The 12772-nt window shown below is 44.6% G+C and overlaps 1 pseudogene; it reads right to left on the bottom strand.

Annotated features, from left to right (window-relative positions):
- Positions 1-2695: 2695 nt before the first annotated feature.
- Positions 2696-10993, bottom strand: LOC149977362 (uncharacterized; annotated as a pseudogene).
- Between the last annotated feature and the right edge of the window lie 1779 nt (positions 10994-12772).

Raw genomic sequence — 12772 nt, 5'->3', positions numbered from 1 at the left:
TGCCTGTGACTGGAATGAATTGCAAAAATTGCTGAAGTTGGAGACTTTTATCTCCCTCACCAACTTCAAACATCTGCTATCTGAGCAGCTAACCGATCGCTGCAGCTGTACATAGTCTATCGGTAAATAGCCCACCCAATTTACCTACCTCATCCTCATACTGTTTATATTTATTTACTTTTCTGCTCTTTTGCACACCAGTATCTCTACCTGTACATGACCATCTGATCATTTATCACTCCAGTGTTAATCTGCAAAATTGTAATTATTCGCCTACCTCCTCATGCCTTTAGCACACAATGTATATAGACTCTCTTTTTTTCTACTGTGTTATTGACTTGTTAATTGTTTACTCCATGTGTAACTCTGTGTTGTCTGTTCACACTGCTATGCTTTATCTTGGCCAGGTCGCAGTTGTAAATGATAACTTGTTCTCAACTAGCCTACCTGGTTAAATAAAGGTGTTCTCAACTAGCCTACCTGGTTAAATAAAGGTGTTCTCAACTAGCCTACCTGGTTAAATAAAGGTGTTCTCAACTAGCCTACCTGGTTAAATAAAGGTGTTCTCAACTAGCCTACCTGGTTAAATAAAGGTGTTCTCAACTAGCCTACCTGGTTAAATAAAGGTGTTCTCAACTAGCCTACCTGGTTAAATAAAGGTGTTCTCAACTAGCCTACCTGGTTAAATAAAGGTGTTCTCAACTAGCCTATCTGGTTAAATAAAGGTGAAAAATAAGAATAATTAAAAAAAGAAGTAACCGTATATGTTCCCAATAGAAAAGGAGGCCTCTTCAGTAGCCTGATCCCAGATCTGTTTGCACTCTTGCCAACTAACCAACTATATTGCTGTCATTGTCAACTTTGCCATGACAATAAGTAACAGGGACTAGGCATGATAGCGAAAACAGACTATCAGACTAGCTGTATAGACTGTTTTAGACCCACAGGAATCACCAGGACATCAGGGCGGAGACAGAAACAGACTGGCTATCAGACTAGCTGAATAGACTGTTTTAGACCCAAAGGAATCACCAGGACAGAGACAGAAACAGACTCCTGAATCATCAGGACAGAGACAGAAACAGACTCCTGAATCATCAAGACAGAGACAGAAACAGACTCATGAATCATCAGGACAGAGACAGAAACAGACTCCTGAATCATCAGGACAGAGACAGAAACAGACTCCTGAATCATCAAGACAGAGACAGAAACAGACTCATGAATCATCAGGACAGAGACAGAAACAGACTCATGAATCATCAGGACAGAGACAAAAACAGACTCATGAATCATCAGGACAGAGACAGAAACAGACTCATGAATTATCAATACAGAGATCATCAATTCCATCTCTCTACCTGGACAGAGCCCTCCATCTCTCTGCCTGCCAGAGCCCTCCATCTCTCTGCCTGGGCAGAGCCCTCCATCTCTCTGCCTGGGCAGAGCCCTCCATCTCTCTGCCTGGGCAGAGCCCTCCATCTCTCTGCCTGGGCAGAGCCCTCCATCTCTCTGACTGGGCAGAGCCCTCCATCTCTCTGACTGGGCAGAGCCCTCCATCTCTCTGACTGGGCAGAGCCCTCCATCTCTCTGACTGGGCAGAGCCCTCCATCTCTCTGCCTGGGCAGAGCCCTCCATCTCTCTGCCTGGGCAGAGCCCTCCATCTCTCTGCCTGGGCAGAGCCCTCCATCTCTCTGCCTGGGCAGAGCCCTCCATCTCTCTGCCTGGGCAGAGCCCTCCATCTCTCTACCTCGGCAGAGCCCTCCATCTCTCTACCTCGGCAGAGCCCTCCATCTCTCTAGCCTGGGCAGAGCCCTCCATCTCTCTAGCCTGGGCAGAGCCCTCCATCTCTCTAGCCTGGGCAGAGCCCTCCATCTCTCTAGCCTGGGCAGAGCCCTCCATCTCTCTACCTGGGCAGAGCCCTCCATCTCTCTAGCCTGGGCAGAGCCCTCCATCTCTCTAGCCTGGGCAGAGCCCTCCATCTCTCTAGCCTGGGCAGAGCCCTCCATCTCTCTACCTGGGCAGAGCCCTCCATCTCTCTACCTGGGCAGAGCCCTCCATCTCTCTACCTGGGCAGAGGCCTCCATATGTCTACCTGGGCAGAGCCCTCCATCTCTTTACCTGGGCAGAGCCCTCCATCTCTCTACCTGGGCAGAGCCCTCCATCTCTCTACCTGGGCAGAGCCCTCCATCTCTCTACCTGGGCAGAGGCCTCCATATGTCTACCTGGGCAGAGGCCTCCATCTCTTTACCTGGGCAGAGCCCTCCATCTCTCTACTTGGGCAGAGCTCTCCATCTCTCTATCTGGGCAGAGCCCTCCATCTCTCTACCTGGGCAGTAGTCACTTTTGCAAGAATGACTTCTACTGCAGGTCAGACTGTGGAACGACTTCTGGAAGGACTTCTACCGCAGGTCAGACTGTGGAACGACTTCTGGAAGGACTTCAACTGCAGGTCAGACTGTGGAACGACTTCTGGAAGGACTTCTACTGCAGGTCAGACTGTGGAACGACTTCTGGAAGGACTTCTACTGCAGGTCAGACTATGGAACGACTTCTGGAAGGACTTCTACTGCAGGTCAGACTATGGAACGACTTCTGGAAGGACTTCAACTGCAGGTCAGAATGTGGAACAGATTCTGCAAGGATTTCTGCTGCAGGTCAGACTGACTGTGAGGAGCGGGACCTGTGGGAGTGGCTAGACATCCTGCTGCTCCGCCTCTCCTCTGGCTCCAGCTTTAGATGGAGACCTCTCCTCGCTGGAGCTGCTGTCCTGACTTCAGGCCCTCTAGTTCAGCCTGGCTGTCTTCCGCACCTCGTCGAACAACGAGACCCAGATGCACCCTGCTCTGGCTCTTGATCTGGATGCTGACTCCCCCCTGGGTCCTCCTGACCTGACTCTGGGTCCTGCTGCCCTGGGGCCTGATGCCTCCCTGGGGCTGGTGGTGGGGCTGGGTCTGGGACCCGCTGTGCTCCGAGGTCTGGTGGGGAGCAGACGGGCCACGGAGGAGGGGTTTGGGTTCAGGGACTGCAGAGCGGCCATCCCAATTTAGAAGATTCCATTGGGGTTGACAGGAGGTCCAGCAGCTCTGCCTGCTGCAGTTTCCTGCTGCTGCCCACTAGGTAGCATCACAGCTTGCAGAGAGGCTGTAGACTGTTGTTCTATAACAGGTGAGAGGAACACATCTCCATTCTTTAAGGTGCATCTCAGAGGAGCCAGGGTTTTTAGACTGATGTCTGGTGACCAAGAGGGCCTGGTGGCTTGGGGGAGGGTTCAGGGAGGTCTGTGTGTTTTGGGTTGCAGATCTCCATAGCATCTACTACTGTTTCTGGCTGCTCCATCTTTGGCAGGTTAGCAGTGAGGTTGTGAGGTTTAGTATGTTTTGGGTTTGAGTTGGCAGTTGTTTTTTTTGTTTATCTCCTCTGTATCTTCCATGCTGTGAGGCGTTGGCTGTACTGAACCGTTTCTGTTGGGTGAAGCTGGAATTCTCTCCTTGTCCTCCTTTTTCAGACATGGGGATTTGCCTTGTCTTCCCCTGACAGCTCTCTTAGGACTATCCTTTACAGCAGAATTGTCACGCCCTGACCTTAGAGCTTTTTCTTTCTTTATTTTGGTTTGGTCAGGGTGAGATTTGGGTGGGCATTCTATGTTATTTTTTTTAATGTTTTTGTATTGTAGAGCTCCTATTCTTGCGTTTGTGTTTACGTTTGTTCTTCGTCCTGCTCTTGAGTCTCTCTGCCCCTGGTCCATTCTCAGGGTTTCCTTACAATGGGGTGGCAGTATGGAGTCGAAGTGTGTACAGGTGCAGGAGGCACCAGCGCTTCGGAGTTTCCAGGAGTTTTGTTCATATTACTGTGCACACACACACGATAACATACGCACTATACACACACATGGATTTAGTACTGTAGATATGTGGTAGTGGTGGAGTAGGGGCCAGAGGTCACACAGTGTGTTGTGATATCTGTGAATGTACTGTAATGTTTTTAAAATGGTAAAATCTGCCTTAATTTTGCAGGACCCCAGGAAGAGTAGCTGCTGCCTTAGCTAATGGGGATCCATGATAAACCCCGGGAAGAGTAGCTGCTGCCTTGGCTAATGGGGGTCCATAATAAACCAGAGGAAGAGTAGCTGCTGCCTTGGCTAATGAGGATCCATAATAAATACAAATACACAGTGTTCGTGTTCTGACTCGGAGCTGGCCTCACCCTCCTCCTTCTCTAATAGGAACATCTTGGGCAGCATCTTCTCAGAGTCTCTGAGTCCCACCCACTTAGAGCTGCCAGTCTCTGGTCAAGAACCTCCTCTGATCTAACCTCAGACTTCTGGTTGTTCACCAGGCTTTTCTTTCTACCTAGTTTATCCCTGTTACTGTCCCATTCTGGCCTGCTGCTGGGTTCCTCCAAGGACTTTTGGTTTGTTTTCAGACCCTTTGCATCCATTGCCTGAGGACGTCCTTGTTCTGATAACGGGCGAAAGAGCTTCTGTCCCTTGGAACCAATATGCCTGGGTCCAGGAATGTGTTCGCTGGCTGTTCCATCATCAGATACAAATGTGGATCTGGGCATCATGAGCGGTGAGGTACTTATCCAGGTTCTTGATCCACTTCAGAGCGCTGTAATTCTGCCGCCAGTCCTTGTCTAGCTTTGTCTTTTCAATGGACTGGGTCTCGTCTATGGACTGTCTCTTGTCGATGCCTTTCTTCTAGGATTCTGACCTACTTTAGGAGAAGGACCTTCTGTCGTAGTGACCGGGCGACCTCGTCCTGGACCGGAAGTGATTCCTGAAGCGGCTCTGAGACTGGCTGTAGGATCCTGTAGGATCCACTGTGTGAATGTCTCTGGTATCTGTGGGTCTTCTAGACCTGGCTCTTCTCCAGGTGGGAGGTCTCTGGGAGGTCCTTCAACATGTTAGAGGTTGTGGACTGTTTCTCAGCTGTATTGGGGGATGTGGGGCCCATGGGAGGGTAAGACGGTAAGAAGGTTTCCATGGTTTCTGGCCTGGTTTCCAGCGTGAGGAAGGGGGGCTGTCGCTTATGGGGATGACTAGGGCGTTCTCAGGGGCTGGGGTGGCAGGGCGGGCCTTGGCTTTGGTCTCTACACCCTTCATTGCCCCTGAGGCTGAGGCGTCTGGCTTTAGCCTGCTAACGTCAGCCATCTTGGGTTTCTTGGAGGATCTGGTTGCCTTCCTCCCCTTGAGCAGTGACAAAGACCTGGACCAGTAGCATTTATAGGAGCTATGTATTATATATAGTAGTTGTAGTAAGTATGTATTATATTAGCTCTAGTAGTAGCTCTATTTTATATAAAGTAGTTATATTAAATATTAATCATCTATATAGTAGTTATAGTAACTATGTATTATCTATATAGTAGTTATAGTAGATATGCATTATATTTTGTAGTTATAGTAACAATGTATTATATATAGTAGTTATAGTAACTATGTATTATATATAGTAGTTATAGTAGCTATGTATTATATATAGTAGTTATAGTAGCTATGTATTATATAGTAGCTATATTTTATGTAAAGTAGTTATATTAAATATGAATTTTATATATATATATATATATATATATATATATATATATATATATATATATATATATATATACACAGTAGTTATAGTAGCTATGTATTATATATAGTAGTAACAATAGCTAGTTATAGTAACTATGTATTATATACTATATATATATATATATATATAGTAGTTATAGTAACTATGTATTATATATAGAAGTTATAGTAGCTATGTATTATATATAGTAGTAACCGGAAGGTTGCAAGTTCAAACCCCCGAGCTGACAAGGTACAAATCTGTCGTTCTACCCCTGAACAGGCAGTTAACCCACTGTTCCTAGGCCGTCATTGAAAATAAGAATTTGTTCTTAACTGACTTGCCTAGTTAAATAAAGGTAAAATGAAAAAATATATATATAGTAGTTATACTAACTATGTATTATATATAGTAGTTATAGTAGATGTATTATTTATAGTAACTATGTATTATATATATATAGTAAATATTGTAATTATGGATTATATATATAGTAGTTATAGTAACTGTGTATTATATATAGTAGTTATAGTAACTATGTATTATATATATAGTAGTTATAGTAACTATGTATTATATATAGTAGTTATAGTAGCTATGTATTATATATATATAGTATTTATAGTAACTATGTATTATATAGAGTAGTTATAGTAACTATGTATTATATAGTAGTTATAGTAGCTCTATTTTATGTAAAGTAGTTATATTAAATATGAATTATTTATATATATATATATAGTAGTTATAGTAGCTAAGTATTATATATAGTAGTTATAGTAACTATATATTATATATAGTAGTTATACTAACTATGTATTATATATAATAGTTATAGTAGCTATGTATTATATATATATAGTATTTATAGTAACTATGTATTATATAGAGTAGTTATAGCTATGTATTATATAGAGTGGTTATAGTAACTATGTATTATATATAGTATTTATAGTAACTATGTATTATATAGAGTAGTTATAGCTATGTATTATATAGAGTGGTTATAGTAACTATGTATTATATATAGTAGTTATAGTAGCTATGTATTATATATATAGTGGTTATAGTAACTATGTATTATATATATAGTAGTTATAGTAACTATGTATTATATATATTTTATCTAATCTAATCAAATAATATTTTATTTGTCACATAGACATGGTTAGCAGATTTGAATGAGAGTGTTGCGAAATGCTTGTGCTTCTAGTTCCGACAGTGCAGCAATATCTAACAAGTAATCTAACAATTCCCCAACAACGTCCTAATACACACAAATCTAAAGGGGTGAATGAGAATATATGCATGTAAGTATGTGGATGAGCGATGGCCGAGTGGCATAGGCAAGGTGCAGTAGATGGTATAAAATAGAGTATATACACATGTGATATGAGTCATGTATTGTAAACAGTATTAAAGTGACATTATTTAGAGTGCATTGTATAAAGTGACTAGTGATCCATTAAGTGGCCAGTGATTGGGTCTCAATGTAGGCAGCAGCCTCTCTGAGTTAGTGATGGCTGTTTAGCAGTCTGATGACCTTGCGATAGAAGCTGTTTTCAATTCGGTCCCAGCTTTGATTTCCCTGTACGGACATCGCCTTCTGGATGATAGCAGGGTGAACAGGCCGTGGCTCAGGTGGTTGATGTCCTTGATCTTTTTGGCCTTCCTGTGACATCGGGTGCTGTAGGTGTCATTGAGGGCAGGTAGTTTGCTCCCGGTGATGCGTTGTGCAGACAGCACCACCCTCTGGAGAGCCATGTGACAGGGGCCCCCAAGGGGTGCGTGCTTAGTTCCCTCCTGTACTCCCTGTTCACCCATGACTGCATGGCCAGGCACGACTCCAACACCATCATTAAGTTTGCTGATGACACAACGGTGGTAGGCCTCATCACTGACAACGATGTGACAGCCTATAGGGAGGTGGTCAGGAGACTGAAAAGATTTGGCATGGGTCCCCAGATCCTCAAAAAGTTCTACAGCTGCACCCTCGAGAGCATCCTGACCGGTTGCGTCACTGGCTGGTATTGCAACAGCTCGGCGTCCAACCGGGAGGTGTTACAGAGCGGGCGTAGAGCCCAGTATTAGTATTATTAGGGATCCCCATTCCTGGGGACCAAACACATTAAGGCACTTAACATTACATATAAAACAAAATATAAAACAGTACATCACATAACATTATTACACCACTACATAGAGTGCATTCGGAAAGTATTCAGACCCATTGACTATTTCCACATTTTGTTACGTTACAGCCTTATTCTAAAATATATTTTTTTTTTTCAAATCCTCAATCTACACGCACTACACGATAATGAGGACGCAAAAAAAAAACGTATGACATAAAAATCTGAAACATCACATTGACATAAATATTCAGACCCTTTACTCAGTACTTTGTTCAAGTCTAGGCTCTGACTGGGTCAAGGACATTAAGAGACTAGTCTCAAAGTCACTCCTGCGTTGTCTTGGATGTGTGCTAGGGTCGTTGTCCTGGTGGAACATGAACCTTCACCCCAAACCTGCTGTGGAGCAGGTATTCATCTCGCTGTACTTTGCTGCATTCATCTTGCCCTTGATCCTGACTAGTCTCCCAGTCCCTGCCGCTGAAAAACATCCCCACAGCATGATGCTGCCACCACCATGATTCACCGTAGGGATGGTGCCAGGTTTCCTCCAGACGTGAAGCTTGGCCTTCAGGCCAAAGAGTTCAATCTTGGTTTCATCAGACCAGACGATATTGTTTCTCATGGTCTGAGAGTCTTTAGGTGCCTTTTAGCAAGCGCCACGAGGGCTGTCATGTGCCTTTTACTGAGGAGTGGGTTCTGTCTAGCCACTCCAGCATAAAGGCCTGATTGGTGGAGTGCTGCAGAGATGGTTGTCCTTCTGGAAGTTTCTCCCATCTCCACAGAGGATCTCTGGAGCCCTGTCAGAGCGACCATCGGGTTTTTGGTCACCTCCCTGACCAAGGCCCTTCTCCCCCAATGACTCAGTTTGGCCAGGCAGCCAGCTCTAGGAAGAGTCTTGTTAGTTCCAAACATATTTAATTTAAGAATGATGGAGGACCCTGTGTTCTTGGGGACCTGCTATCCTCTCCCAAATCTGTCCCTCGACAGAATGCTCTCTCGGAGCTCTACGGATAATTCCTTCGACCTCATGGCTTGGTTTTTGCTCTAACATCCACTGTCAACTGTGGGACCTTATATAGACAGGTGTGTGCCTTTCTAAATCATGTCCAATCAATTGAATTTACCACAGGTGGACTCCAATCAAGTTGCAGAAACATCTCAAGGAGTCACGCCCTGACCCTAGAGAGCCTTTTTATGTCTCTGTTTGGTTTGGTCAGGGTGTGATTTGGGGTGGGTATTCTATGTTCTTTAGTTCTATTATTTGTATTTCTATGCTTTGGCTGGGAATGGTTCTCAATCAGGGACAGCTGTCTATCGTTGTCTCTCATTGAGAACCATACTTAGGTAGCCCTTTTTCCCCACCTGTCTTTGTGGGAGGTTAACTTTGTTTGTGGCCCTTTAGCTTCACGGTTGTTTTGGATTGTTTATTGTTTTTGTCGGCGTCATAGAAATAAAGGAATATGTACGCTCACCACCCTGCGCTTTGGGCTACTTCTGTTGACGGCCGTGACACAAGGATCATAATTGGAAACAGGATGCACCTGAGCTCAATGTCGAGTCTCATAGCAAAGGGTCTGAATGCTTATGTAAATAAGGTATTTTTTAAAATACATTTCCAAACATTCTTAACCTGTTTTTGCTTTGTCATTAAGGGTATTTATTGTGTGTAGATTACTAAATAAACATCTATTTTAGAATAAGGCTAAAATGGATTAGCCCTCCACGCCCACAGAACAGCCTCAATTCGCTGGTCATGGTCTATAGAAGGTGTCGAAAGTGTTCCACAGGAATGCTGGCCCATGTTGACACCAATGCTCCCCACAGTTGTGTCAAGTTAGCTTCATGTCCTTTGGGTGGTGGACCATTCTTGATACACACAGGAAACTGTTGAGTGTGGAAATGCCAGCAGTGTTGCAGTTCTTGACACAAACCAGCGCGCCTGGCACCTACTACCATACCCCCGTTCAGCAGGCACTTATATATGTTGTCGTGCCCGTGAATGGAACACACACACACAATTCATGGCTCAAGTGTCTCAAGGCTTAAAAATCCTTCTTTAACCTGTCTTCATCTACACTGATTGATGTGGATTTAACAAGCGACATCAATAAGGGATCATAGCTTTCACCTGGATTGAACTGGTCAGTCTATGTCATGGAAAGATCAGGTGTTCTTAATGTTTTGTCCTCTGTGTATAAAGGGTTATAGGGTGGTGCAATTTCCTTTTCCAAACAAATGTGTAATGTAACAATATGCAACAAACCGTCTAGTCTGCCAGAAAGACACACGAAGAAGAAGAATACCCGACCAAGTGACCTCTCAACTCTGATCATGCTGTACCCTCTATGGGTCAGGCAGTTCAGAAGGGGGAGAAGGGGAGGGGTTCACCAACACAGCTGATATAACCTAGAGGATTTAGAGAGTGGGAGGGAGAATGTTATCGAGACAACAAGGTAGTTAAAGAGACAGTGTTCAAGAGGAATCTGTGTGTATGTCTGTGGCCTCACCTGGTGTCCACACTAAGTGGCTGCAGAGTACTGAAAAACAAGCCCATTCACACGAACACGAGGACAAACCATACAGCGTAGTTATAGAAATAATGGAGTGTCTTACTATTCTCCATGGTCGGCCATCTTGTCTATTATTTGAAGGTGGAAGGAGCCACAGTTATACACCTGAGCCTGCTTACTGCACAACACAATCCATCAATCAGATTGATTAAATATTGTGTAGGTGTGGGTTGTAGGGTGTCTAACTGTTCTACATTTTTGGAATATGTGTGACTCTTAAAAGAGCCTGCTTGGTTTTTGTGCAGACATCATGCGCTGTTGACCCACATCCTTGCAATATTCTGCAGAACAGCAGACCTCTCCTCTGTCACATGGTGGAGAGCTGCAGGTCCCCACCTGGTCCTCGTGTCCATTCTTGTGTAGTCATACAGGACACAGGTAGCCTTTACACAAGCCTATGCTTTAGCAGGGTGGACCCAATGACTGGGCGGTACATTCGCAACTGGGACGCAAGAATGCCGAAGGGGCACTCGATGGTCAGCCTGTCCCGGGAGAGGCGGTATTTAAAGACCCTGTTCCTACTGGGGATGGTCACTCCAAGGAAGGGCCGCATGATGTTTCTCCGGAGAGGAAAGGTCTCGTCTCCCATGAAGACATGGGGCAGGGGTCTCCGGGCTTGCAGGACCACATGCTTGCCATCCACTGATCCCAGAAAATGAGGAAAGTTCCACTGTTCTTCAAAGGCAACAGTGATGATGCTCCAGTCGTCCTTAGTTGGGACAGGCATGAATTCCCCCATGAGACAGTCCCACATTTCCCTGGTCACACTCCTGATGATAAACCGCACCGTGCATCAACCCAAGCATTTCACTATAAGGTGAAATGCACCTGTTGTATTCAGCATTTCACTGTGATGTCTACACCTGTTGTATTTGGCGCATGTGACAAATAATATTTAATTTGATCTATAGGAATACGGAAGGTAATGTCATTATTAGACAAACAGGCTTCATTATACTCAAATTAATATATTATGTTACTTTCATCTCCGTCCTCAGTTTCTCTCTAGGGACTAGATTATCTCCGTCCTCAGTTTCTCTCTAGGGACTGGATTATCTCCGTCCTCAGTTTCTCTCTAGGGACTGGATTATCTCCGTTCTCAATTTCTCTCTAGGGACTAGATTATCTCCGTCCTCAGTTTCTCTCTAGGGACTAGATTATCTCCGTCTTCAGTTTCTCTCTAGGGACTGGATTATCTCCATTCTCAATTTCTCTCTAGGGACTGGATTATCTCCGTTCTCAATTTCTCTCTAGGGACTAGATTATCTCCGTCTTTAGTTTCTCTCTAGGGACTAGAAATACACAAAAGTACTTGCTCTATCCAGAGTAGCCAGCCTACTCTCTCCCTTATTTGACAGCTGCTATCCGTTGACCTTCTTCCATGGCTGTTAACTAGCTACCTACAAATGCATTTGGAGACTCCAACACCCTCCATTAAGTTCGCTGACATCATCAGACGACATGACGGTGGTAGACCTGAACACTGACGACGATGAAACAGCCTAATGGGAGTTCGTCAGGCTTGCCAAGTTAAATAAAGATTAAATAAAATAATTGATGGGGCTGTTGTGGAACAGGTCGAAAGCTTCAGATTCATCAGTGTCCACATCACTAAGGAACTGTCATGGTTCACATGGCATGGATTCCTAGTTCCTCAAAACGTTCTTCAGCTGCACCATCGAGAGCATCCTGACCAGTTGCATTACCGCCTGGTGTGGCAACTGCTCGGCATCTGACCGTAAGGCACCACAGAGGGCAGTGCGTCTGGCCCAGTATTGTACATCACTGAGGCCAAGCTTTCTGTCATCTAAGACCTATATACTAGGCCATGTCAGAGGAATGGCCAAAAAATTGTCAAAGACTCCAGTCACCCAAGTCGTAGACTGTTCTCTCTGAAACTGGCTCTCATGAGGTCTGCCACAGGAAAGGAAGACCCAGAGTTACCACTGCTGCAGAGGATAAGTTCATTAGAGTTACCAGCCTCAGAAATTGAAGCCCAAATAAATGCTTCACATAGTTTAAGTAACAGACATCTCAGCATCAACATGGTCAAAGTGCTGAAAAGAAAACACTACTAAAAAGACACCAATAATAAGAAGAGATTTGCTTTGACCAAGAAACACGAGCAATGGACATTAGACAGGTGGAAATCTGTCCTTTGGTCTGATGAGTCCAAATGAGAGATTTTTGGGTCCAACCTCAGTGTCTTTGCGAGATGCAGAGTAGGTGAACGAATGATCTCTGCATTTGTGGTCCCCACCATGACGCATGGGTTGGAGGTGTCATGGTGGTTTGCTGGTGACACTGTCTGTGATTTATTTAGAAGGTACACTTAACCAGCATGGTTGACACAGCATTCTGCAGCGATACGCCATCCCATCTGGTTTGCGCTTAGTGGGACTATCATTTGTTTTTCAACATGACAGTGACCCAACACACCTCCAGGCTGTGTAAGGGCTATTTGACCAAGAAGGAGAGTGATGGAGTGCTGCATCAGATGACCTGG

Source organism: Oncorhynchus mykiss, chromosome 15, assembly GCF_057628025.1.
Source record: "Oncorhynchus mykiss isolate SJ-2025 chromosome 15, ASM5762802v1, whole genome shotgun sequence".
Taxonomy (NCBI): domain Eukaryota; kingdom Metazoa; phylum Chordata; class Actinopteri; order Salmoniformes; family Salmonidae; genus Oncorhynchus; species Oncorhynchus mykiss.
This window is presented reverse-complemented; position numbering and strand designations above follow the sequence as displayed.